This window comes from Equus asinus, chromosome 10 (genome assembly GCF_041296235.1).
Source record: "Equus asinus isolate D_3611 breed Donkey chromosome 10, EquAss-T2T_v2, whole genome shotgun sequence".
In the NCBI taxonomy this organism is placed as follows: Eukaryota; Metazoa; Chordata; class Mammalia; order Perissodactyla; family Equidae; genus Equus; species Equus asinus.
The window spans coordinates 13,377,661-13,403,462 of record NC_091799.1 but is presented as its reverse complement, the minus strand read 5'-3'; the positions used below and the strand labels follow the sequence as shown (position 1 = coordinate 13,403,462).

Here is a 25,802-nt window from a genome sequence, read left to right as displayed (position 1 = left end):
CCCGCACCGAGGGAGCCAATCGAAGGCCTCGTGGGGCCTGTAGGCAGAGCCTGTCCAGATTCTTCCGTGACCACGTCTGGGTCTGAGCCGGGTGCCAGCAGTGGGGCGCAAACTGCCCCGCACCCTCGGGCTCAGCCCATACAGGCAGAAGGAAAATGAGGCCCAGAGAGGGAAGCGACTCGCCAAGGTTACACAGGGAACACTTGTCTCCCTGCAGAGGAAGGCCCTGCGCTTCGCCTGGCTCCCTGCCACGTTGCGTCCCCGAGTCACCACTGCCTGGCCCCTCCACTCCCGTGAGGACGTGCAGTTAGCCTGTGGATCCAGGATGGCCGGCCGCAGCCGCAGCCGGATGGCCTGCGGGGCAAAGGCAGCGGAGGAGGGGTGGGTGGCCCACTGGGCCGGACTTGTGTTTTCCTGGTTTCTTTTTTCTTTTTTAAAGAAAGCCCCCCAGTACATAGCTATATATTCTAGTTGTAGGTCCTTCTAGTTGTGGCATGTGGGACTCCGCCTCAGCGTGGCCTGATGAGCGGTGCCGTCTCCAGCTCAGGATCCAAACCGGTGAAACCCTGGGCCGCCCAAGTGGAGCGCACGAAGTTAACTGCTCGGGGTGGCCCGATGTTTTCCCGGTTTCTGACTGTAGAAGTAACGTGGGCTTGTAGTGAATCCTCCAGGTAATAAGATAAAATTTAAAAATAAGAAAAGCAGAAACTGAAAATTCCCTGGAAGTTCATCCTCAAAAAATAACCAATTACTAGTTCCAGCTGTCCCTTTGGACTTTTTCAGAAAGAGAGGTCTGAATCAGACCCTATTCTGCTGGATGGGTGTGCCACGTATATTTATAAACCGCTCCTTTGTTGTTGAACATTTGGGTTATTTCCAAATTTTAGCTATTAAAATAGTGAAGCGTTTAAAAAGTTACCATAATTACCTTTTATTATTGTGGACTGAAATAAAAAGTCTAGGTGACATTAGTGGAGGAGCTTATCAATAATCGGTGTGAGGAGGTCGAACCCCAGGAAACCATTCCACAGAGCCCTCTGATGGGGCTGCTCGAGGGTTGTGGGGCTAGGTGCAGCCTATGGCTTTTTCATAAACGGCGCATGTGCAGGGAAGAGGAACAGAAAAAACAAATCAAAAAAAGGGGGTAGAGCCTATTTGGGCTTCTCTCTACATTTATAGCGAAGGTGACACAAACGAGAATTCCTTGGTAATTATATGTCAAACAAGTTCAGAGATGCTGATGTTATCTGTGTGTGGAGGGGGGTGAGGATCAGGGTCCTTGACTATTCCCTCGATCTCTAAGAACGCAGCTGGGGAGAGTGAGAGTGAGCTACCCTTTATCTCTTCCTGCTGTGGCTCTGTCCGGCGGCCTCCTGGGTCAGGAGGTGTGGGGTTCAAGGTCATTTGACACAGGCTGACGATGGTCTGCGTGGCCGCTTCCCAGGACAGCGTGGATGTTACTGCACTGACTTAAAGCCTATGCGGTTTGCTCGCTAGATTCACCCAGCAGGGAGATGGGTCCCAAAAATCCATCCACAGTCCCTCCTTTTGGTCATTATCAACCCACAGCTGCAGTCATGACCAAAGGGGTGTTCCTTTGGTTTTTCTCTGACATGGTGGGGTCCTCTCATTTCCCTACTTATCTTACATGTCATTTATTAAAAACGCATTCCGGGTTGTTTTTACCTTCCTATTGTTTCCTCCTTCCACACCTAGCGTAACATTGGAACAATATGATAATTAACACAATCAAAATGACAATTGTGAAGACAGTTCTTATCATTTTTCTCCCCAAAATGTTCCCTGGCGGAATTTCCTTGGAGATTTTCCTCAGGGTGTGCCCTAGATGATAGATGTATCCTGTGGAGTCAGGATTAATAGGAGGGCCTAAAACAGGTTTGTGTAAGGTGGATCTTAGACTCTGGGTCTTAGAGTTACACGTGAGTATTTGACTTATGGGCTCACAATGTTTTGGACTCAAAAGTGGCAACCTTTTCCCAAGACCAGTGGTTAGTATCTAAGAATGGAGATGACTTGGAAAGACAAATGTTGTGACAAGTGTAGGTGTGTCCAGTGAGAAACAAAAATAATGCATATTGTCCCTTACTTACTGGCCTGGTCCGGACTCTTGGGAGAGCTGTCCACATCGGCTGTCGGCTGCTGCCATCCTGGTCTCGTTGGTGTAGGTTCAGTCATAAATCTGAAACACGCTCTGAGGACACTCTGGTGTAGGCGCCCTTTTTAAGTGAGAATTGTAGATCCAAGAGTTTATTCCCTGTCATTTAGCTGCGCAGGAATTAGGACTTGATAGGTCCTTCCCATTTAGGCTGCAAAGTTTTTCAAATGGTGACATTTTCAGTAAACGCGGTCACAGGCTGTGAATGATGAGTGCATATCTTCCTCCAGGGGTGAGTTTGCGGCGTATGCATCAGCAACCAATTCTGAGTGTTCCTTTAAGAGTTTGGTTAAGATTTTACAAGAATGAAGTATGTCACCTTTTAGTAATGAAGGTTCATATAATCCTTTATCTAGAGGCATAGGTCTCCCAGTAATGATCTCAAATGGAGACAACTGATGTTTGCCAAGGGTGTTGATCTTAGGTTAACAATACCAGTGGAAGGGCTTTAGGCCATGGTAGAGAAAATGCATCTGTGAGCTGAGCCAGTTGAGTCTTAATTATGCCATTTATTCCTTCCATTAGGCCTGACAATTGGGGGTAATAACTGCAGAGAAGACGCTGCAAAATAGGCCAGATTCTAGAAATTTCCTTTATACTCTGTCTGGTGAGATGAGTCCCAGGTCACTGCATGCTTCCACTGGACTCCTCATGCTGGTAATAGTTTACTTACTGACTGAGCAGTAGCCTTTGGGCATGGAAATGCTTCCGCCCAATGAGAGAAGATGCCAATCATCACAAGTACATGTTGGTACCTCGGGAGAGAGGCATTTGGATAAACTCCACCTGCTGAGTTTCAAGCAGTCCCGCTGGTAAAGGGGAAACTCCCTTTGAACTCTGCAGGGGCCACTGTGGGTTGTGTTTAGGTGTCGATGAAAATAATCCATAACCAATCTGTAAGTGAAAATTTGGGAGAGTTTGTTCTGAGCTAAAATGTGAGGACCATGCCTGGGGCCTTTCTTCCCAAAGGAAGAAAGGGCACCAAAGAAGTGGGGTGCACAGAGTGGTTATATACCCCCAAATAGGATGTTTCACATAGGATTGAAATGTCCCTTTTACAATAGTCTCAAGACTGCTCTGTCGGCACAGTGCTTGATGGTAACAGCAGGTAGGTCTGCTGTCTCGGTGAACACAGCAGGGTGGCAGGTCTGTTGTCTCGAGCTGGGTGGTCACAGTGAGCTGGGTGGTCAAAGGTGAGCACAGCAATCAGTTCCCAGCCTAAGGAAAGATGCTTATCCCTAAGGAAATGCCAATGTGGGGGGAAGTTGCACCTTTATCTTAAGGCCATTTGTTCTTGCCATAGGAAATGTTTTAAAGCAGATATGCAATGCCTACTCAACGGCCTCGGTCAGGCCCTTTTGGAAAGACAAGGTCAGGCCGAATTAGGTTTACACCAAATGGCTTCCTCATATTCTCCAATATATCCTATTGTGTGCCATTTTTATTTGTCATTTTCCCCTTTTGATCTCTAATCTTTCGATAGAAAGCATTGATGATCAAAATATTGTTCCTTGACACCAGGGTGGTTGCTGCCTGCCCTGGGTCCATCATGTCCCTTGGTGCTAGGCTTTTATCTCACTTATTTGCCCAGTTGTCCACGTTGGGGGGAAATAGTGGACAAGCATGAAGGTATATGTATTAACAGAGGAAGCATTTCATATGTCATGTAATTTCCAATTAATTTTAGATTGTTGCACAAACATTGTATATGTGCTTTTCTATGACACTTCACATTTACACTGCATATGATCATAGAACAAGTATAGTAACAATAATAATTCAACATATTTGAAAACATTTGTTTAAAATGAGTTCTTAGGCGAAGTCTTTATCAGAAAAGGAAATTTGTCCAGGGTTACAAGACAGATCGACCATCTCAAGCCGTCGAGCAATCATTACTCTATTTTGTATGCTACTTTTACAACACTGAGTAAAGAAAACAACAATTAGTTTGAATATTATGACCAGTACAAGGATTCCAAGAAGTAGTGGAAATAGGAATTGCAATCCAGATTGGAAAAGGGAACTGATACCGGAAGGGGGAGCCAACCAAACAAATCAAGACTGGGTGTGTTACCGAACCTGAAGTGAGTTTGCTCACCCGTTGTGCAGCAAGCCAATCTCTGACACCAGGTGTGGTGAAAGAAAGTGGGAATTTTATTTTGCATAGCGCTGAGCAAGGAGAGAGAGCAGCTAACGCTCAAATCCCAAACTCCCCGAAAAGCTGAAAGGAAGGGTTTTTATTTGGGGTTTTAGGTAGGGGAGGGGGAGCATATGGCCTTGCTGGTCGGACCTTTCCCACCAGCCTGTCTTTGGCCTTGAGACACTTGCAGAGAGGAGGGAGCTCATGACCTTGCTGGTCAGCAGCTTTCCCACCAGCCTGTATCTCTTTGCGGGAGGAGATAGTCCAGGTGCTTGTCCTTGACGGGGTCTGTCTCCATGGAGGATAGTGGATTCTGGAGCCAGGAAGCCAGAGAGTAAGCAGGGAATGAGTGTTTTGGTTTTAACCCCATATATGCTGGGTTTAATGTGGGGAAACTGATGTCAGAGTCGATATCAGGTGTAGGATCACTTAAGGCATCCACTTGCTTCTTCATGTGCTTTAGCAGAGATGACACATTGGAAGATTCATCTCGTATAAAAGCACAGCATCCAGTCTGAGTGAATGTATAGGTACCACCTTGGGATGCAGTAAGAATATCTAAAGCCATTCTGTTTTGAAGGACAGCCCTTCTCATTAAAGACATTTCAGTATTTAAATAAGATTATTCCTGCTTGACTATCATTAAGGGCTTCTTGAACAAATTTAGTCAGAGCTTTCATATGTAATAATGACATCTTTTAGCCCCAAAGAAGAAGCAAATATAGCTGCAAATATATCCATACCAGTGGAACACTGAACAAGCCCATCTGGCCTTAAAGAGAGGGAGATTGGGAACAGCTTTTAACTCAGCCTGACTCCTTCCCTGCTTTTAAAGGAAACTCAGGGTGCAGTGTCTTAGCCATCCAGGTGGTAGCCAAGGTCAAAGATTCATTCCACATAACCACTGAGTTCCATTAGGAGTCACTTGATAAGTGCCTGGCCTTCAAGACCAGTCTGTTCCAAATTAATCACTTTTTAAAAGTATGATTGCATTCCAAACAAATTATAAAATAGGTATACAGTTTAAGCATAACAAATGTTTAAATGAGGAGATATAAGGTCAGGAATACAGGCGTGGTCCAGAGTCTTGGGACAGCTGTCTACAACAGATGTCGTCTTCTTCTCCTCCTCGTACAGTCCTTTCCAACAGGGCTGCAAAGAATCTTGTTTGATGTCTCTTTCAATAAATAAATTCTCCAGGTTAAAGTTCATGATCCTTAAGTTCTGGGAATTCTCTGTGAAAGAATCAGCTACAAATCTTTCATTTCTTTTAAGCACCACAATAAGACCATGAAAACAATGTAATACATCCCTTAAGCAAAGTTGGTTCATATATTTCTTCATTTAATTGCATAGGCTGTTTTATTATTTCAAAAGGAGACAGCCGCTGTTCACAAAAAGTATAGATCTAAGATTAAGGAGCACGAGCACAAGAGCTTTTGGCCCTGAGAGAGTAAATGCTTCTGAAAGCTTGCCAATTAAGTTTGGGTTGTGCCGTTAGTTCTTTTTACCAATCCTGAGGATTGAAGATGGTAAGCGCAGCGGAACTGCTGCGATATTTGCCAAACATCACAAATAGATTCAATTAGTTATACAGTGAAATGAGTTCCCCAGTCACTATGTAACTCGGTAGGAATTCCCCAGACAGGAATTTATTCTTTTCAATAATAATTTACCTACAGCCATAGCAAGGGAAAGCGGCCTTGTGACTCATGAAGTGGCTTCTCTGGATTATACTTTGGGCATATAGCATAAGAAGTAGAGGCTACATGACCCACTGGGAGAAAGTGTCCAAAAGTATTGTTTTTCCCTTTTGTTGCAACCTTTATGTATATATATATATTTTCTTCTGTGGCGATTTCTTAAGCCTGTAGAAGGAAGTCTTTTTACTGGATTAGCAGAGTTAACAGAAAGTAGCAGGCATTCTTGAGTCTGGACAGCATATCCAGCTTGATAACATCCTCACTTATCATTTAAGTAAGACTCATTTGTAAACCAAATTAAACAATAGAATGCAGTCGTGGTCTTCTCCCCCTGTGATGTTGGAAGCAAGGTAGCAGGGTTAAAATAGTGAATAATATTTACCTACACCATATAACCCAAGGTTATCATCATTCACTTGACAATGCTTCTCATGCAATTTAACATGTCACACAAGCCTAATTAGTGTCCCTCCTTTATAGGAAGAGAGAACACATTTCTTTGAGAAACCCCAGGGGCCCTCTGAAAATCCTCAGAGAAATTCTCTTCCTTCATCCAGGTCAAAAGGAAAACCTTTATTTAGGACTTGACTATTTTTTTTGAGGGAGAAGCTTGTCAAAAATATCAAGATTTTAAAACACTTACTTAAACAAGATCAAGAGATTGCTGATGCTGTCATTGCAAAACAAGGGTCACTGAAATCATGCTTCATAGTGTTTAATCAAAGTGACAACAGCCAAAAAAACCTTAATAGAGAGATTGCTATCTTTTTGCACCTAGGAAATTACCTTAACAAAACATAGATCTTCTGTAAACTTACTCAGAAGGAAAAACCTTTTATAACTTCTTTATCAAGAGCAGACTAAGAGTTTAAGAAAATTATCCTTCTAAGAGACAAAGCCAAATTCTAATTTTTGTACCAGTTTACTTTTTCATATTAAAACCCATTTACTTAATTAGATTCATTTTAATCTTAACCAACTTGACTGTGTACAAAACTCTTTTCAGAATTTCTATAACTTTCTTTTGCATTCAGAATTCGTCCCATGTCCTTTTTCTTTTTTTCTAGTACTTTAGGACAAATTTATCTTTCTTAACCAATCAAACAAAATTTTTCCATTCTTTTTATACCTTCTTTACTGAAAACTTACACCTTACTTTCCTTGAGTATAAATACATTTTCCTTATTAATTTCTAGTAGCTTTAATCACGTATATTAGAACTCTTTAACAGACTGTAGTAAACACTAAAAAGGTGAGCAATTATGAATTGTCTTTTATATCAGCATTCTAAACACTTTTCATAATTTCTAGAAACATGTCACTTTACAGTAAAAAACACCCAAAGACCTTTAGCATCTCTGCAATAAAAAGCCAAAAGTAGATAATTCAGATACGCTTAGCAATAATGTTTCAGTGTTCTATCCAATCCAAAAATGACCCAGATACTCAGATTTTTTTCATTTAACTTAACTTGGCAAAATTCAAGATTGTTACCAAAAAGAATTTGGAAGCTGTTTTTTTCCCCCAAGTAAACAGACCATAAAAGTTATTTTACCCACTTTTATCTATTTAAATCATTTGTTTCCAATAATTATGTTCAGTTTACTCACGAAAACCTCATGAGACATTAGACAAAACTGGTCATCATTTAAAGCTATTATTTTGCTGAGGAATTCCTAACACACAATGTGAGCTTATTTGACTAGTAAACCCAGGCTGCATGCCTGCATCATATTCAAATACCAACAACTTTTGAGGACATGCCTTTTCAATCAAACCAGCAACTTAAACTTTCATTAACCGAAGATTAATCTATATCATGTTAACCTGAAAGACATTTGGGTTAGTTCTATTTAGAAAAAGCTTTTTGTAAGCTCTTACTTTAAGTCAATGGAATAGAGCTCTTTAGAAACTGTACCATCCGGAGGTAAAGTGGCACACATACATAGACACACACAGACAGACAGACAACAAAGATTTTCCTGACGTTTCTGAGTTAGGTGTTCTCACAGCAGACCGCGGTGGAAAAACTTGTTTTCCCAGTTTTTTTTTCTCCTTTTTCTATCTTTCTTTCTTTCTTTGGGCTTTTGCAATCTGGCTTGGGATCCCCCTTTGTTAAGCAATTGCAATCACAGCATGAAGCCAACCAGAGTCCGGAGGAAAGGAACTGATTGGGCTGTTTTAGAAGCTCGATTTCCCACTTCTCTTTTAATTTTGTTTTGTTATAAAGTCCAAACAACTTCTAAGGACAGTGTAATGGGTCAGAAAGTGTGCTGCTTGTGAGTGTTACTCCCTATAGAAAGGTCATAAACACTCTCTTACGTTCTTACGTGCCTCGGTTTTTCCTCCAGCAATCTAAAACCACTGTGGGTGCTTGGAGCGTCGGGTGACCAGCCCTTATGTGCACGTCTCCAGACAAGCCTGTAATTAATTACTGTGAATGAGAGTGGAGTTCCCTATGGGACCGCTGCACATCGCGAGGATTGATCCTCTGACACTCCCGCTGAGGTCCTTAGTCACCTAAGGACGCCTTTTGCTAAAGGCCAGGAGGAGCAAGTGTCCCTTTTCTTCAGAGCTGAACACGTTCAGTCTCTCATTTCTCTAATAAGCAGTTTGTTCAGACTTTATAAACACAATTCTTTCCAATTTAAAGCCAAATTAAAAATGTCAGCCTTCCCCATTCACTCCCAATTTCCTCTAGGTTCCTCTTGGCCTAGGAACTTCCCTCTAGGCTCCCTCTGGCCTAACAAATTCCTCCGAGGTTCCTCTTACCTAGCGTATGTACCTGTACCCCTTAAGACACCTAGTCTTAAGACCTTACCCAGCTCATATAAACTCTTGGACCGTCAACTTAAAATAAGGAGGTCTGGGTTTCAGGAGAACTCACCAGGGTCACCTGAAGAATGCAGTGATCTAGGGGGCTCAATGGGCCCTTATTGGTACCGAATGCCAGTTCAGTGTAGATTCCAGGTGGTCTCCAGTCGGTTTCTCTGAAATCCTGCCGTGACTATGCCAAGAAATGTTGATGAAAATAATCCATAACCAATCTATAAATGAAAATTTGGGAGAGTTTATTCTGAGCTAAAATGTGAGGACCATGGCCTGGGGCCTTTCTTCCCGAAGGAAGAAAGGGCACCGAAGAAGTGGGGTGCACAGAGTGGTTATATACCCCCAAATAGGATGTTTCACATAGGATTGAAACGTCCCTTTTACAATAGTCACGAGACTGCTCTGTTGGCACAGTGATTGATGGAAACAGCAGGTAGGTCTGCTGTCTCGGTGAACACAGCAGGGTGGCAGATCTGTTGTCTTGAGCTGGGTGGTCACAGGTGAGCACAGCAATCAGTTCCTAGCCTAAGGAAAGATGCTTATCCTTAAGGAAATGCCAATGTGGGGGGAAGTTGCACCTTTATCTTAAGGCCATTTGTTCTTGCCATAGGAAATGTTTTAAAGCAGATATGCAATGCGTGCTCAATGGCCGGCCTCGGTCAGGCCCTTTTGGAAAGACAAGGTCAGGCCGAATTAGGTTTACACCAAATGGCTTCCTCATATTCTCCAATATATCCTATTGCTTGCCATTTTTATTTGTCAAAGGCAGGCTAAACATTTAGAATACATCTTCTGTGCTATAGCAGAAGATGGTTTCCAAAAGTATTGTTTTCCCCAAGAGATCGTTTTCTCTGGGGTGCAATGAGATCAGGCATATGCTGTAGAAACAGAAGTGGAGCTTCCAAAGGAAGTACTGGGCATTGACTCGGTCCATTCCACGGCTTCCCGTGAAAATCAAAATCTCCCCCCGCCACCACACTTTTGGATCTATAATTGTTTTTCTTTTTCTGTGGCTGTTCTCTGAAAATCAAACAAAGCTTCAGTTAAGTTAGAGAGGGACCAGGGACATGTCAAAGTGTGTGGACTCACCATTTGTGAGGCGACCTCCTTAGCTGCCTGATCTGCTAACTTTTTTTTTTGGTTTCCAAAATGTCCTCCTTCAAGTGACCTTGTACGTTTATTATTGCCAATTCCTTAGGGAGTAAAATGGCTTTTTTAACAAAGCAGCCAACTTTTTCCTGTTTTTAATATGTTGTTTGTTGAGTAGAGATCAAAAAACCTTTGTTTTTAGAGCATCCCCAAATCATGGGCTATTCCAAATGCGTAGCTAGTGTCAGTCAAAATATTTGCAGTTTCCTGTAGCCAAATGACAAGCTGCACCTGTTGCTCTGGATGAGCATCAGGCAAGGGAGCACTCTCAAGATGGAGACCGGAGGACCTGTCACTCCCCAAGGGCGGTCCTTAGCTCACCACAAGACATGCCAATAGTCAAGAGGCAAGGTGGTAGGAGAGAAAGGGTTTTATTACAGCTTGCTAGCAAGAGAGAAGATGGCTGACTCACGTCCGAAAGAAGCGTCTCACAGAACAACGACTACAGACCAGGTAATAGGGGGCTGGTCTCCTGGTGGGGGAGGCAGCTGGTCTGGGGTGGGGGTGGGGGGCAGACGTCTGGTCTTAGTTCCAGATAGTCTTTCCTTTTACTGGGTATGCGTTAGAGACTGGAGCAATGCCCCAAGACCCTGATCTTTCAGTTGTCACTGATGATGGCTATCAGCACAGACCATCTGCCCAGGGGCCATCATTCCTAAGGAACTCAAAAGAACAAAGTTATCAACTTAAAGCAGCTGGGAGGGGCCGTAAAATCTACAGAGCATGTCTGGGCTAGTTAATCAGAGGTCACTCAAAGTTACAATATGGTTTCTTTTCTACAGTTTGGCTTCTGTTATGTTAACCTTGCGCTGAGCCAGTATCAGACCCTCAGCATGTCTGGCTTGATATTTCCCAGTAGGTCCTCGCAAGGATGAGCCATCTGTGAATAACATAGGCCAACATTAGTTATAGGACTTTCATGTAAATCATCCCTAGGGGTCAAAAGCTGGTGAGTTCATTTTATGTAGTCACGACAAAATTTCATAGATTTGTGGGCCAGCCCAATGGCTCAGCGGTTAAAGTGCGCACATTCCGCTTCTGCAGCCCGGGGTTCGCTGCTTCGGATCCCGGGTGCCGACATGGCACTGCTTGGCAAGCCATGCTGTGGCAGGCATCCCACATATATAAAAAAAGTGAAGGCAGGTGGGCACAGATGTTAGCTCAGGGCCAGTCTTCCTCAGCAAAAAGAGGAGGATTGGCAGCAGTTAGCTCAAGGCTAATCTTCCTTAAAAAAAAAAAATTCATAGATTTGGCATCATCTGTGAGCAAAGTGGTGGGACTTAACCTGTTACTCCTCAGCAAAATCATATTAGGAGAAAACAAAGCAATTTCATAGGAAGTTAGTCAACTCACTGAATAATGTTGAGTGTGATGAGAGTTTAACGAAGCTTCAACTGAGTGAGGAGGATAAACAGTTAAGGAGACCCCTCACCATTTCTCCAGTAGCCTTGCACAAGAGAGCTCTTGCCGAATCAGCCCTCGCGCTCCGTGCAGTCCTTCTGCTGCAGAGTGTGATTGCTGCCTCTAGTCCCTTACAGGTGGATGTTGATCATCGTGTCCTTGAGTTCATACACCTAAGCATTCCCTTTATCTTCATGTACAAAGAGAGAAGATGGCAAGGTGAAATTAGGGTGGCCTAAAGCTGGGGGCTGAGCCAAGATGGACTTTAAGCTGTTTATGGCTTTTTCTGCTTCTGGTGTCATTTCATCAAACCAGACTGGTCAGATTTAAGTAACATATATATATATGAAAGGTTGAGCAATGAGTGAAGAGTTAGGCTCCTAGTTCCTGCGTATCTAGTCGGTTCTAAAACAAATCCACTCAATTGTTTGTTTGGTTTTTTTTTTAAAGATTTTATTTTTCCTTTTTCTCCCAAAGCCCCCTGGTACATAGTTGTGTATTTTTAGTTGTGGGTCCTTCTAGTCGTGGCATGTGGGATGCCACCTCAGTGTGGCCTGATGAGCGGTGCCATGTCTGCACCCAGGATTCAAACTGGCGAAACCCTGGGCCACCCAAGCACAGCTCGTGAGCTTAACCACTGGGCCACGGGGCCAGCCTCTCAATTGTTTTTGTTAGCAGTTTACGAACCCATCAGTTTTTCTGTTATGGTTCTGTAATTTTTTTACTTAGTTTAGTTTTATAATCTGAAAGTTTATCAGAGACCTATATTTTAGAGTAAGTGTCAGAGTCCTTTCCATGAAACTCTCTGAAGGTGAAACATGTTTGTGAAAGCGTCAGAGTAAAACAGTAAAGGTCTGTAAAGACAAAAGACTTAAAAATGGCAATTGACAAAGGAACTTGGTTATTTCTGTGATATATAACATTTTAAGATAATAACTAGAATTACAAGTGATAACTAGGGAAGATCAGAATTTTAGAAATGTTATATAATTTTTATTATTATGTTATAAATACTATTATATATAACATTTTATTATTATATTAATAACATTTATGCAAGATAACCTAAAGGTTTCTTTTTTTCCCCCCCGAAGACTTTTAGCCCTGAGGTAACATCTGCCAATCCTCCTCTTTTTTCTGAGGAAGACTGGCCCTGAGCTAACATCTGTGCCCATCTTCCTCTACTTTATATGTGGGACACCTGCCACAGCATGGCTTGACAAGCGGTGCCATGTCTGCACTCGGGATCTGAACCAGCGAACCCTGGGCTGCTGAGAAGCGGAATATGCTAACTTAACCGCCGCGCCACCGCGCCGGCCCCAAGAAAAATCTATTATAACCTCTTTATCAAGAGCAGACCAAAATTTCAAGATCATCCTTTCAAGAGAAAGCCAAATTATAATTTTGCACCAGATTACCCTTGATATTGAAACTCATTTATTTAACTGAATTCATTTTAATCTTAGCCAACTTGACCGTGCACGAAACTCTTTCCTCAGGGTTTCACTTCCACAAACCTTCTGTCACTTGCTTTTTACATTCAGAATTTGTCCCATGCCTTCTTTCCTTTTTTTTTCTTTCCTAGTACTTTGGGACAAATGTATCTTTCTTAAGAAAACAAACAGAAATATTTACATTCTTATTCTTTACTGAAAATGTACACCTTACTTTTCTTGTATACAGACTTTCTAGAAACATGTGCTTTTCCATACTTAGGAAATTCCCCACCATGGCACAAAACATATTTATCAATACACCTAAGCATATTCCAGTTTCTCTGAGATAAGAAGCCAGAGACAGACAAATCTACACCTAGTAATTAATTTTTCATATTTTATATAATGCGGAAATGAGAAATACTCAACAAATTATCATTTAACTTAATTTAGCAAAACTCTGAAGTTTCAGTTTATCAAAAGGTTTTGAAGGTATTTTAAGTATACACACCATAACACCTAGTTATCGTTAAAAAGTTCATCCAAAAACTTTTATATCTATTTAGTTTACATGTTCCCAATAATTATATTTAGATTGCCTACAAAAAAATTCCTGAGACATTAGACAAAATCAGTTATTACTCTAAGTTAATATCTTTGCTGACAAATTTTGTGACAGAGATAACATGTCTGTATCATATCCAATGCTGATAACTCTGAAAACATTGATCTCAATCAAACCAACAAACTTAAGCCCTCATTTACCAAAGTTTGTTTGTTTCTTTTTTTATTTTTTGTGAGGAAGATTTGCCCTGAGCTAATATCCATTGCTAATCCTCCTCTGTTTTTCTTTTTTTTTGCTTGAGGAAGATTAGCCCTGAGCTAACGTCTGTGCCAGTCTTCCTCTACTTTATATGTGGGATGCCTCCATAGTATGGCTGTATGGCATAGGTCAGCACCCAGGAGCTGAACCTGTGAACCTGGGCCACTGAAGCAGAGCACAAGGAATTTTAACCATTTGACCACGGGGCTGGCCCCTCAAAATTTATTTTATATCACATTAACTTGGAAGACATTTGGGTTAGTTTGTATTACATTTAGAAATAATTTATATCAGCACTTACTTCAAGACAATTAAATAGAGCTCTTTTAGAAATTATTCATCTGGAAGCAGACAAATATAGAGAGTGACTTATAATACAGAAACATCGAGACAGACACAGAGATCTTCAAAATTTTAGCCACATCTCAGGTACAAAACTCAAAAGAATAGTTGGATCTAAATTTTTTTTCTGGGCCCGCCCCATGGTCGAGTGGTTAAGTTCACGCACTGTGCTTTGGCGGCCCAATGTTTCACCGGTTTGGATCCTGGGTGTGGACATGGCACTGCTCGTCAGGCCATGCTGAGGTGGCGTCCCACATGGCACAACCAGAGGGACCTGCAACTAGAGTATACAACTATGTGCTGGGGGGTGTTGGGAAGAAGAAGAAAAAAAGATTGGCAACAGGTGTTAGCTCAGGGCCAATCTTTAACAAAATAAATAAATAAAATAAAAATAAATTGTTTTTCTGGCAGATGAACTAAGTTCATTTGCTCAGATAGCTAAAGACTTTTACTAAAGATTTTGTTTGTTTGTTTCTTTTTTTTTTTTTAAAGATTGGCACCTGAACTAACATCTGTTGCCAATCTTTTCTTTCCTTCTTCTTCTTCTCCCCAAAGCCCCTAGTACATAGTTGCATATTCTAGTTGTGGATCCTTCTAGCTGTGGCATGTGGGATGCCACCTCAGCATGGTTTGATGAGCGGTGCCATGTCCACACCCAGGATCCAAACCCATGAAACCCTGGGCCACTGAAGTGGAGCATGTGAACTTAACCACTCAGTCACAGGGCCGGCCCCTGTAAGGATCCTTTTAAAACAATTATTGAATAAACTCAGGGACCTTCAACCATTAATTGTAGGATCTGAGACCCAGGAAAGACTTACTGAGCAGCGGCTGGAGCTCTGGAGAGCCGGTTGGGCACAAAGGGTCCTGCTGGTGCCATGGTGCCAGGTCCTCTTGATGCTCCAGGCCGTCTTGGGTGATCTCTCTGGGTCCCTTCGTGGTCACCAATTTGTCGCCTGAAATAAAGAGTCTAGGTGACATTAGTGGAGGAGTTTAGTCAACAATCAGTGTGAGGAGTTTGAGCCCCGGGAGAGCAGTAGAGCAGAGCATTCTGATGCAACTGCTCCAGAGGGTGTGAGGTTCACTCCAGCTTATGTCTCTTTCACAAACGGTGCACGTGCAGGGACCTGCTCCAGGACCTGGCCTCTGGGGGAGAAGCGGGACTCTCCTGCCCTCCTCTGTCCACCCTGTGCCTAGCACAGCATAGGCACACAGTGGGTGCCAGGAAGCCCCTTGCTAACTTGAATTCACAGCCCTCCTCTTCTCGAGCCTCCCAGAGCCCCCCCAGCTGGAAGTTTCAGCTGGGAGGCAGCAGAAAGCACAGGTCTGGGTGTGTGGGTGCCTGGCTCTGCTGGGCCTGGAAGAGCAGCTTCCCTTCTTTGCCCTGGAACACACCCATGTGAAGGCTGGGTCCCTCCCTTCCTTACCCTTGAGCTCAAGCCCCTCCCAGGGGGAGGCCTGAGGGGTGGGGAGTTGTCTTCAGAGGAAGGCTTTAGTTGACCGACGCAGGCTGCTGCTCACAGGTGCCTGTCCTTGGGGACTGTGGCAACTCTGCGCAGGCCCCTCCTGCAACGTGGGAGCCCCACGGCTGGAAGGTAATGTCCTACCGAACTGCCAGGGTTGGAGGGGGGGCTAGGCAGAGACCACCCCTACTCCTAGGTTGTCTCCATCCCTGGTCAGTCTGGGGCTTTGGAGCTTAACAAATGACTTGGTCCAAACTCTGTCCCTGTGCAGGGGGGAGGCCTGAGGACAGGGTCTCAGGCTGCCAAGACCCCCTCTGCTAACCTCTGGGAGTGCTTGGGAACCCACTTCCTTCTCTGAGCCTCACTCTTCTCATCTGTAAGATGGATGTAACCTGGTGCCCACCTCCCAGGGACTGTGTGGGCAGAGGGCAGCTGGCAGCCTTGATGCAGCCCCTCCTGCAGCTTGACACAGCTCCCTGTCTGCTGGCATCCAGGTTCCCTGGAAACTGGCTGAGCTGCATTCCAGTCACCCTGGCACAGGGGCAAAGGTTTCAGTGGGGTTGAACCTGACTTCCCAGCCCCAGTTGTCTCAAGGGGGGAGGTAAGGAGGTGACAGGGAGTGCAAGCAGTCCAGGCGCTGTCTCATCCGGTTCCAATCTCCCCCCGTGGCCATCGGCATCCTTGTTTTACAGAGCAGAAAACTGAGGCTCAGGGAGTCACTGCCCAGGGTCATCTGTGGGGCACCTCCTGGCCCCTTGCTCCTGCTGTGTCTGGAGGGCCTCTGGCGGGAGAGAGATGGGACGGACAGGCAGAGGGTGGGCAGTGCGGCCCTTCCCAGAGGAAGACCTGTCCCTCACCTCCTCCCTCCCACAGATGGGCCGGCCAGGGTCCCCAGGGGAGAAGGTCTCTGACACCCAGCTGTCCGGTGCCACTACTGACCCCCACCATGCCCCTGGCGATGCCATCCCTGACCCTGAGGACTTGGACCTGGTGCCCTCCGTGACCCTGGCTGCAGCCCTCATCTTGCTGTTCCTCCTGCTCTCAGCCTGGCTGGAGTGGAACAGGCCCCTCCAAGACTCTTGCTAAGGAGGGTTCTGGGGCTGGGGATGGGGTAACACTGGGCTGGGCCTGGACAGGCTCAGGAGAGGCACAGAGGGAGTAGAGCCAGGGATGGGGGCCTCCCAGCCACATCCTGGGCCAGCCCCTGAGGCCCAGCAGCCCCGGCGGGACCCCAGGATGTCCCCAGGCCCCCCACCAGAGGGCAGGAACCCAGATGAGCCCTGGACTCTGCTGGAGAATGCTACTGCTGGAGCCTCACACCTGGGGACGGCCACGGACGCTAGATTAAAAGGCTCGGGCAGCTGACAGTGCTCAGGAAGACTGGGCTCCAGCCCCTCTCATCCTGGTTTGCTGCACAGCCAGGTCTGGGTCCCCATTTTTGCATCACCATTCTGAGTGTCACAAATAAAGCCAGGTGACCCCTGGGTATCTGTGGAATGAGTCAAAGCATGGGGAAATGAGAGTTTCAGCCCAGGCTCTGCCATTCCGGGCTGTGTAACAGTGGACAAGGCCCTTCTCCATTCTGGGCCTCGGTTTCCCCGGTCATCAAATGAAGATGGCAATATCTGCTTCTGGATTTTGTTGGGGGGGCCGACCCATGGGTAGGCACTTTGTGGTCACCTCCGCAGAGACACTGTCCCTTTGTGCCTGCCCCTCTCCCTTCTGCTGGGACCCAGAAAACCCTTGGAGGAAGCCCCGCATCCTGGGGCTGAGGCCGCTGAGAGGCGGGATGCGCTGGTCTTGGCTGTCCCCTGGTGGCTGAAGTCAGAATTGCACCATCTACTGTGCGGTCCCTTGGGCTTCCCCGTCACCGCAGAGGGTGAAGATGTCTTATTATTTAAAGTGGAATATTTTGAGATTGTGGACAAGCGCAAATCCCATCACCCAGAGAGAACCTCTTTTACCATTTTCTATTTATCTTCTTTCCCTCCATTTCTGTATCTGTAATCTTACAAAGGAAATCATCAGCAAGGAGGCGGCAGGGCTGGGTGAGGACCGCTGGTGCTGGGGGCAGGTAGTCACTGTCCGGGTCGGTCGTTGGAACCTTCCCACTCGGACCTTGACAAAGGAAGACATGCATTTCTGGAGGGTAGGAAGGGCGTGGAGACCTTCAAGTTGGGACTGGAGTCTCCAGGACCCCTCCCTGTGCCAGACGCTGTGGCGAAACACGTGAGTGGACCCCGGGGAGCTTGGGCAGCTGCTCAGTGGCTTTTCTGACCTCTCAGCAGCATGGCTGGACGCAGGGGTGGACCACAGGAGCCCTCCTCCCCAGCTGAGCTCCCGCTGCTGCAGGAAGAGCAGAGATAAGGCTGTTCTGTCCTCCTCACTCCCTCTCTCCCTCCCTCCCGTCTGCCTCTACTCTCTCCCCCTCCCCCTTCTCTCCCCATTCCTTCTCTGAGCACCTTCCCTGTTGGGCAGAATCCAGAAAGATCAAGGCTGGGGGGAGAGAGGGGGGAGGCAGGCAGCCAAGTGTGGCCCCACCACCTCTGGCCTTCTGCCCAGGGAGCGGGGGCCCCTGAGGGGCTCTCCTCTCTGTTCCCTCTGTCACATTCCCTCCCTGTTGTGGGGGGAGAGGCTGTGGGCAGGACACCAGGTGCCCCCCATCTTTGCTGCCCCCCAGCTCTCTCCACCTCTCCACTTTTACCCCCCACCCCCACTCATCTTGTCAGAGGGAGACCCTGAGACCCAACCTCTGGGGTCAGGGAGGGGCCTTTGTAACCCAGGCACAGACTGGGCAGGGCTGGGCTGGTGGCCTTTGGGGATTCCAAGCCCCATGCTCCTCATGCCCTCTCAGAGGCTGCCAGGGCCAGAGCAGAATCCTTCGCTCCTTCCCTCCCAGCGTGAGGCCGCAGATCTCAGACTTCCAGCTGGGTGTGTGTATGTGCGTGTGTGTGTATGTGTTCAGGGGAGCCCGGGTAAGGCGAGGAGCATGCCCCTGGGAGCCGGGCAGGGAGGAGCAGCCACCCTGGACCTCGCCTGAGGCCTTGGCCCTGCCCGCTGGCCCAGGGCGAGCGAGAGACTGGCAGGCAGGGCGGCGTGCGTGCTGGCTCTGCCGGTTTGCATTTCTGACCTGTGCCCATGCAAAGGCCGTGTGGCTTCCGATGCGGTCCAGCGGGCCAACTCCTCATGTCCAGTCCAGCCCTTGGTTCTCGTGTCCGAGGCCAGTGTAGGCATCTGTGCGTAGCCCATCCAGGAAGGACTGCACCCGCAAGGCAAATATTGTTCCGTATAATTCAGTGACTCGCTTTATAAACATTGTGGTTCCGCCTTGGGGTTTTTCGTGCTTTGACTCCCACCTCTCCTCCCTGCTCTTGCAGGGGTGCTGGGGCAGCCAGATGCCTGAGGGTAGGAAATGTGCGCTCTGGAGGGTTAGAGGTCACAAAAGGTGACAGGATGGGCCTGGGGACTGGGGTGGGTGAGCCAGAGAGTCCTGGGGGGGTTGAGGGGGCTCTTCCTTGAGCTGGTTGGCAAAGAGTTGCTGGGAGCAGGCAGCTTGCCAGTGTGTGTGTGAGTGTGTGTATGTGTGTACACCTGCCTGTGCACCTGTGTATAGGTATGCATACGTGCACACACGTGCAGGTGTGTTTATGCACCAGACACGTTTGTGCGTGCATGCGTTTATGCACACGCGCACACGTGCAGGCGTGTTTATGCACCAGACACGTTTGTGCGTGCATGCATTTATGCACACGCGCACACGTGCAGGTGTGTTTATGCACACAGACACGTTTGTGCGTGCATGCGTTTATGCACACGCGCACACGTGCAGGTGTGTTTATGCACACAGACACGTTTGTGCGTGCATGCGTTTATGCACACGCGCACACACGTGCAGGCGTGTTTATGCGCACAGACACGTTTGTGCGTGCATGCGTTTATGCACACGCGCGCACACGTGCAGGTGTGTTTATGCACACAGACACGTTTGTGCGTGCATGCGTTTATGCACACGCGCGCACACGTGCAGGTGTGTTTATGCACACAGACACGTTTGTGCGTGCATGCGTTTATGCACACGCGCGCACACGTGCAGGTGTGTTTATGCACCAGACACGTTTGTGCGTGCATGCGTTTCTGCACACGTGCGCACACGTGCAGGTGTGTTTATGCACCAGACACGTTTGTGCGTGCATGCGTTTCTGCACACGTGCGCACACGTGCAGGTGTGTTTATGCACCAGACACGTTTGTGCGTGCATGCGTTTATGCACACGCGCGCACACGTGCAGGTGTGTTTATGCGCACAGACACGTTTGTGCGTGCATGCGTTTATGCACACGCGCACACGTGCAGGCGTGTTTATGCACACAGACACGTTTGTGCGTGCATGCGTTTCTGCACACGCGCACACGTGCAGGTGTGTTTATGCACACAGACACGTTTGTGCGTGCATGCGTTTATGCACACGCGCGCACACGTGCAGGTGTGTTTATGCACCAGACACGTTTGCGCGTGCATGCGTTTCTGCACACGCGCGCACACGTGCAGGTGTGTTTATGCACACAGACACGTTTGTGCGTGCGTGCGTTTATGCACACGCGCGCACACGTGCAGGTGTGTTTATGCACCAGACACGTTTGTGCGTGCATGCGTTTATGCACACGCGCACACGTGCAGGTGTGTTTATGCGCACAGACACGTTTGTGCGTGCGTGCGTTTATGCACACGCGCACACACGTGCAGGTGTGTTTATGCGCACAGACACGTTTGTGCGTGCATGCGTTTATGCACACGCGCACACGTGCAGGTGTGTTTATGCACCAGACACGTTTGTGCGTGCATGCGTTTCTGCACACGCGCACACGTGCAGGTGTGTTTATGCACACAGACACGTTTGTGCGTGCATGCGTTTATGCACACGCGCGCACACGTGCAGGTGTGTTTATGCACCAGACACGTTTGTGCGTGCGTGCGTTTCTGCACACGCGCACACGTGCAGGTGTGTTTATGCACCAGACACGTTTGTGCGTGCATGCGTTTCTGCACACGCGCACACGTGCAGGTGTGTTTATGCACCAGACACGTTTGTGCGTGCATGCGTTTATGCACACGCGCGCACACGTGCAGGTGTGTTTATGCACACAGACACGTTTGTGCGTGCATGCGTTTCTGCACACGCACACTTGCATGCACGTGCAAATACATGTGTATCACAAACACGTGAACGTGTGTACTTGCATGCACGTGTGTATGTGTGTGCACACTCAGGTGTTTACTCCGTGTGGAGGCCGGGCATGGAGTGGAACTGGCGTCGTTCCCACCAGCCTGGTTGTGGGCTGGTGAGTGTTTCAAGGCAAGCTGAATCGGCCCCTGCAGAGCGAGGCGAGTCCCTCCTCTGGGAGGAGGGCTTTGCTGTTGTTGATGAGAGCAGGTGCAGGAGACAGGTGGCCCTGGAGGCAACGTCCCTGGCACTCTCCAGGGTGTTTCCTTGGGAGAGCTGTGCAGCCTGAGTCTCCTTTCTCGTCAGTCTGCTGAGGCAGTGGGGCGACACTGCTGTCTCCATTCCTTTCTGCTTCCTTCCTGAAAGGGCCTTGATTTTCTCTGGGGTGGCAGTGTCCTAACTGAGAGCACAGACCCTCCAGCTGCCCTCGCAGCTCGGTGGCCTTGTGAGTAATTTTTGGCCAGGAGGTGTAGACAAGAGGGTCCAGAAAGAGCCACGCTTCCTGGTTAGAGAGGTTTAGGGTCCAACCCTCTTCTTCCTGCCTGAAATCAGGTGTGTTGCATGGGGGTGCAGCAGCCGTCTTGCAAACAGGAGGTGAGAGCCCAGGCTGAGGATGGCGGGCGGGGATGAAGCAGGACACAGTTCTTGGCTGATGTCCTAGAGCTGGTTTTCTGTGTGTTGCAGCCTCACACACTCCTAACAGGGACAGAGCATCAACCCCCTCTTCACCTGGGGATTCTGGGGTCTGGAGCCTGTAGGGGCTGGCATGTGGGTGTGCGCCCTCCTCCCTCTGCACTCCGAGAGGGCACCAGGGAGTTGTCCTCAGAGGCACACACGCAGGTGGCTCTCGAGACAGTCAGAGCCCTGCTGGCCATGGCTGCCTCTCGTGAGAGGCCGGCTGTCCGCTCAGAGGAGAAGGATGAGGGGGAGGGGTGGGGGACAGCCTGGACTGACCTCTTGTTGAGAGGCAGCTCTAGGTCACAGGGAGTAGGCCGCTCATCTGAGACCAGGTGCAACCTGGAACCATGGGGCCCACACCTGTCCCCACCCGGCTCCCACCTGGTGCCCTCTGTAAGGCGAGGATGAGATCCTGAGTTGGGGCTGTGCAGAGACGGGAGTGTGGGGCTGGGGGGCCCTGCCTCCACAGCCCAACGAGGTGGGACCGGGAGCCTGCACAGGCAGCAGGTGGGCAGAGGGGCCAGCATCCTTCTTCATAAGGCGGGGCAGCCAGTCCTGAGAGCCTGGCCCTGACAGGACCGCTCTCTCCTCCTTCACATCCAAGACCTGGCTGGACATCCCCTAGTGGACGCTCCTGGGGACCTGGGGACCTGGGGACCTTCAGCCCACCCACGTGTATCAGGTCCTTCCTGCTTGGGGCATGAAGTGGAAACAGGAAAAGGGCAGGGTGAGGCTGCCCTGTCCCCTCACTGGCTGTCAGTCCCTCCTAGGGACACAGCTGTGGCCCCTGCCCGCTCTGCTTCTGGGGTCCCAGCAGGGAAGCCAGACCACCTGGGGTTGAGTCCTTGCCCTGCGAGCTTGGCAACCCCCCACGCCATGAGCCTCTGCGTCCTCGTTTGTGATGGGGAGGCTGTGTGGAGGGCTGCACGGCACTCCCAGGCGGGACCCTGACCCAGTGCCCGACGTCCCGGACGGGTGCTCGTTACCTCTACCATCTGCTTGCAGCCCTCTTTTGCACCAGGATCTGAGGCTCAGAGGAGAGGAGGCGGCTGCCTGGGATGTGACTCGGCTGATCCGTCTGGGTGAAGTGAGTTCTTTATTCCTTCGTGCCTTTGTGCCAGGAAGGGTCAGACCCAGGTCTCCATCCCAGCCAGATGCTCAGTGACCTGGTTCTGCCACCCTGAGGTTCACAGCCCCTCCTGTGCTGTTGGGACAGGCAGGCCTGGGGGAGACGGCAGGGGGAGGGCGGGGCTGGGAGCGAACCCCACCTGGCCAGCAGAGGCCCCGCCCAGCCGGCCAGCCTGGCGTTTCTGCCTTCACGGCCTCAGCCAACACTTTCTCCCGGGCCTCAGCCAACTATTTGTGGGCCGCTAAGTGGCCCGACAGCTGCTTCTCTTGCTCAAGTATGACATTACATTTTTTCGGATGGCCGGACACTTCCTGGCTCACAGTGTGTGAGCAACCATCTCGCTCTGTCCTGGCCATTGCCCCTCGTCCCTCCAGTCTCCCCTTTTTGTCCTGGCCGGCCAGCGGCGGGGTCAGGCTGAGACCCCTCTAGCCTCATGCTCAGACAGAGCCCCGCCGAGCCCCCCGGGGCTGCAGGTGGCCCAGGAAACCTCCCCTTGGTTATTTTTGGCCCCTGTGCTGGCCTGTGGACTCCCAGCCAAAAGCAATTACTGAATTTTCGCCTTGTTTTGCTGACAGTTTAGAATATGTCAAAAATGTTCCACTGGGGGACCCAAGGGCACCTCGGGGGGTGGGACATGGGGGCTTGGAGACCAGCTGTGGCTGGGTCCCCTAGAATAGACTTTTGGGGTTCCTGGCAAGATGGAGGAGAGATGGGACAAGTGAGGGCTGTTTATTTATAGCTGTCGTTTGGTGGTGCTTCCAGAGCGCGGTCTGTGCCCGCACACTGGTCATCTCTCCTCTCTATCCCGTAACGCAGTGGGGTTATTCGCTCCCATTTCACAGAAGAGGAAACTGAGGCTCAGCACTATCTTGACCCTGCCGACGCTCCACTCGTGGGAAGTGGCTGAATAGGGCCTGTGCTCGGCTCCGCTCCTTGTTTGTGGGCTGCCACTTCTCTAGTGGAGAAAGGTTCGCCCTGTTCTGTGGTGGGCAGGGCTGGGGTCTGTGGAGGCCACAAGGAACCGGCAGGGTCTGCCCCAGGGCTCTCCCTCTTACCATGGGGGCTGTGCTTGGAGGAACTGGGAACCACACCAGGTCTGGCCATCTCCTTTTCAGTGTCTGTGTTGTCGTGGCTCTGGAATTTGCACCCTGGCCCTTTCACTCCAGCATCTCTTCTGGGAATCACAACGCTGGCCTGGGAGAGACCACGGGATCGCCTGAGTCTGCAGACAGGGCCAGTTCTGGGGCTCAGCATTTGTGCTCACACTGGGCAGGCTGGATCTGCCTGGTGGGCTCCGTCCAGGGCCCGGGCCACCCTCTGTTCCTTCCGCGGCCCTCGGGAGCATCCACTGGCCACAAGCAGAGGGCAGTGAGAAGGGCGTCAGGCCTGCAACAGCCGCAGGCCACAGGTCTGAGGAGCTCAGCTGCCCTGACCCGGGGTGGCTCCTTATCCTGCTCCAGGAGGACACCAGGGGCTGGGCTACTGTCTGGGGGGTGAGAGAGCTTCAGACCCGTCCACCACTCTGCTCCCCTCAAAGGCTGCCCCAGGGGAGTTTCTGGAAGGGAGGGTGGGGATGAGAGTCTCTGGGGAGAGGGATTTGGAGATCCCCATGCCTCAGGACCTCAGTTATCTCACATCCTGGGCAGCACCTCCTCGGGCACAGGGGCTCCCTGTCCTTCACACAGCCGTGCCATCAGCTTTTCTCCTTGGTGCAGAACACTGCCTCGCCGGGGCCTTGCCCATGCCCCGCGGTTGTCCGGGAGGCCAAGCCCACTCCACACACACAAGTGTACAGACATACACACGTGCACATATATGTGTCCCATAGGTTCATGTGCATACTTTTTTTTTTGAGGAAGATTAGCCCTGAGCTAACATCTGCCAATCCTCCTCTTTTTGCTGAGGAAGACTGGCCCTGAGCTAACATCTGTGCCCATCTTCCTCCACTTCATATGTGGGACGCCTGCCACAGCATGGCTTGCCAAGCAGTGTGTAGGTCCACACCCGGGATCCGAACGGGCGAACCCCGGGCTGCCGAAGCTGAGTGTGCAAACTTAACCTCTGTGCCACTGGGCAGGCCTCGCATGTGCATACTTTCACATGCTGTGCACTTGAGCATGTGTGTGCGTGTGTGTGTGCTTGTAGGCATGTCTATGTATTTGCACATACACGCTTTAATGAAGTGACCCACTTCCTGTTTGACAGGCTGGCTCGGTTCTGGGTGTGCTTCGTTACCGCATCCACTGGTTGGGCGAATGCTTCTCCTGTAGTTGGTGCCCATCTCTGGGCCAGCACTGGGATGGGGACCAGCCCTGCCCTGAGGGAACTCCCGGTCTGGGGCTGCCCGGCGGGCAGGGGCAGGGGGGACATGTGCATAGGCTCCCATGGCACGCAGGACAAGAGTCAGACCCAGCCTGGAGCGGGGACCAAGCATGCCTCCTGGCAGCGGAGCACAGCTGAGCCAAATGCAAGCACACGCACGCACAGGGCCAGCCGGGTGGCGGGGGTTCCGGGGAGGGGTGAAGTCATTCTGGAGGCCCCAGGGTGGAAAGTGGCTTGGCATTGGGGTGGGTGTCATTGGGAGGCATGGCTGGAGCATGAGACTGAGCAGGGTGTCAAGGGGAAGCAGTGAGGCTGGGAGGCGGGAGGAGCCCAGCCTGGGACCTTCAGGCCTGGCCTGGGTGTGGGGTGACACTTGGAGATGCTGTATGCGTGCCCAGGGCTGTGTCTTATATGCCTGTGTCTACACGGCCTGGGCCTGGCTTGCCACCGGTGCTGTCACCCTGGATGGCCCACATGCATTTGGCATGACGGCTGTGATTTCAGGAAAGGGGCAGATGGGGTGCCTGCCCTCACCTTCCCCGACCTTCGAAGGTTTCATCTGAGAAGAATGCAGGATGTCTGTCTGAGGAGCTCGGCCCACAGCAGCTCCGTGACCCCAGAGGCCACGGAGACACGGGGGCTCGGCCGTCCTTTTTGGAACGACTGTGGGGAGGACTCGGAGCCGACAGATTAGCTGCCAGAGGAAGTGGCTCTTCTGAGCAGCTGTCTCCTTGCAGATAAGGAGCGGGGTCTGCTTTCTCCGGCCTGGAGGATGGATGCCAGTCCCTGCTGTCCTTGAGGGGACTGGCCAGTGGGCTTGGATGAGAGGAGGATTTGGACGTCCTGGGAGCAGCCTGGGGGGAGGGGCTGCTGGCTTTCAGGGTCAGGGCCTCCGTCTGTCTGGAATATTCCTGCATCCTTTTCCCCAGGCGCAGGCCTGGCTGTGGGCAGGGTTCATGGTGGGCTGAGAGCCTCGGGATGCCGCCCC

At 49.6% G+C, this 25,802-nt stretch overlaps 1 long non-coding RNA gene across 1 annotated transcript; it reads right to left on the bottom strand.

Annotated features, from left to right (window-relative positions):
* Window positions 1–3,814: 3,814 nt before the first annotated feature.
* On the bottom strand, window positions 3,815–22,589 carry LOC139046321 (uncharacterized). Its single transcript, XR_011506186.1, has 3 exons — window positions 22,350–22,589; window positions 14,824–14,958; window positions 3,815–10,880 (listed from the first exon to the last, which is right to left on the bottom strand). It is a non-coding gene; the product is annotated as an uncharacterized lncRNA (long non-coding RNA).
* Between the last annotated feature and the right edge of the window lie 3,213 nt (window positions 22,590–25,802).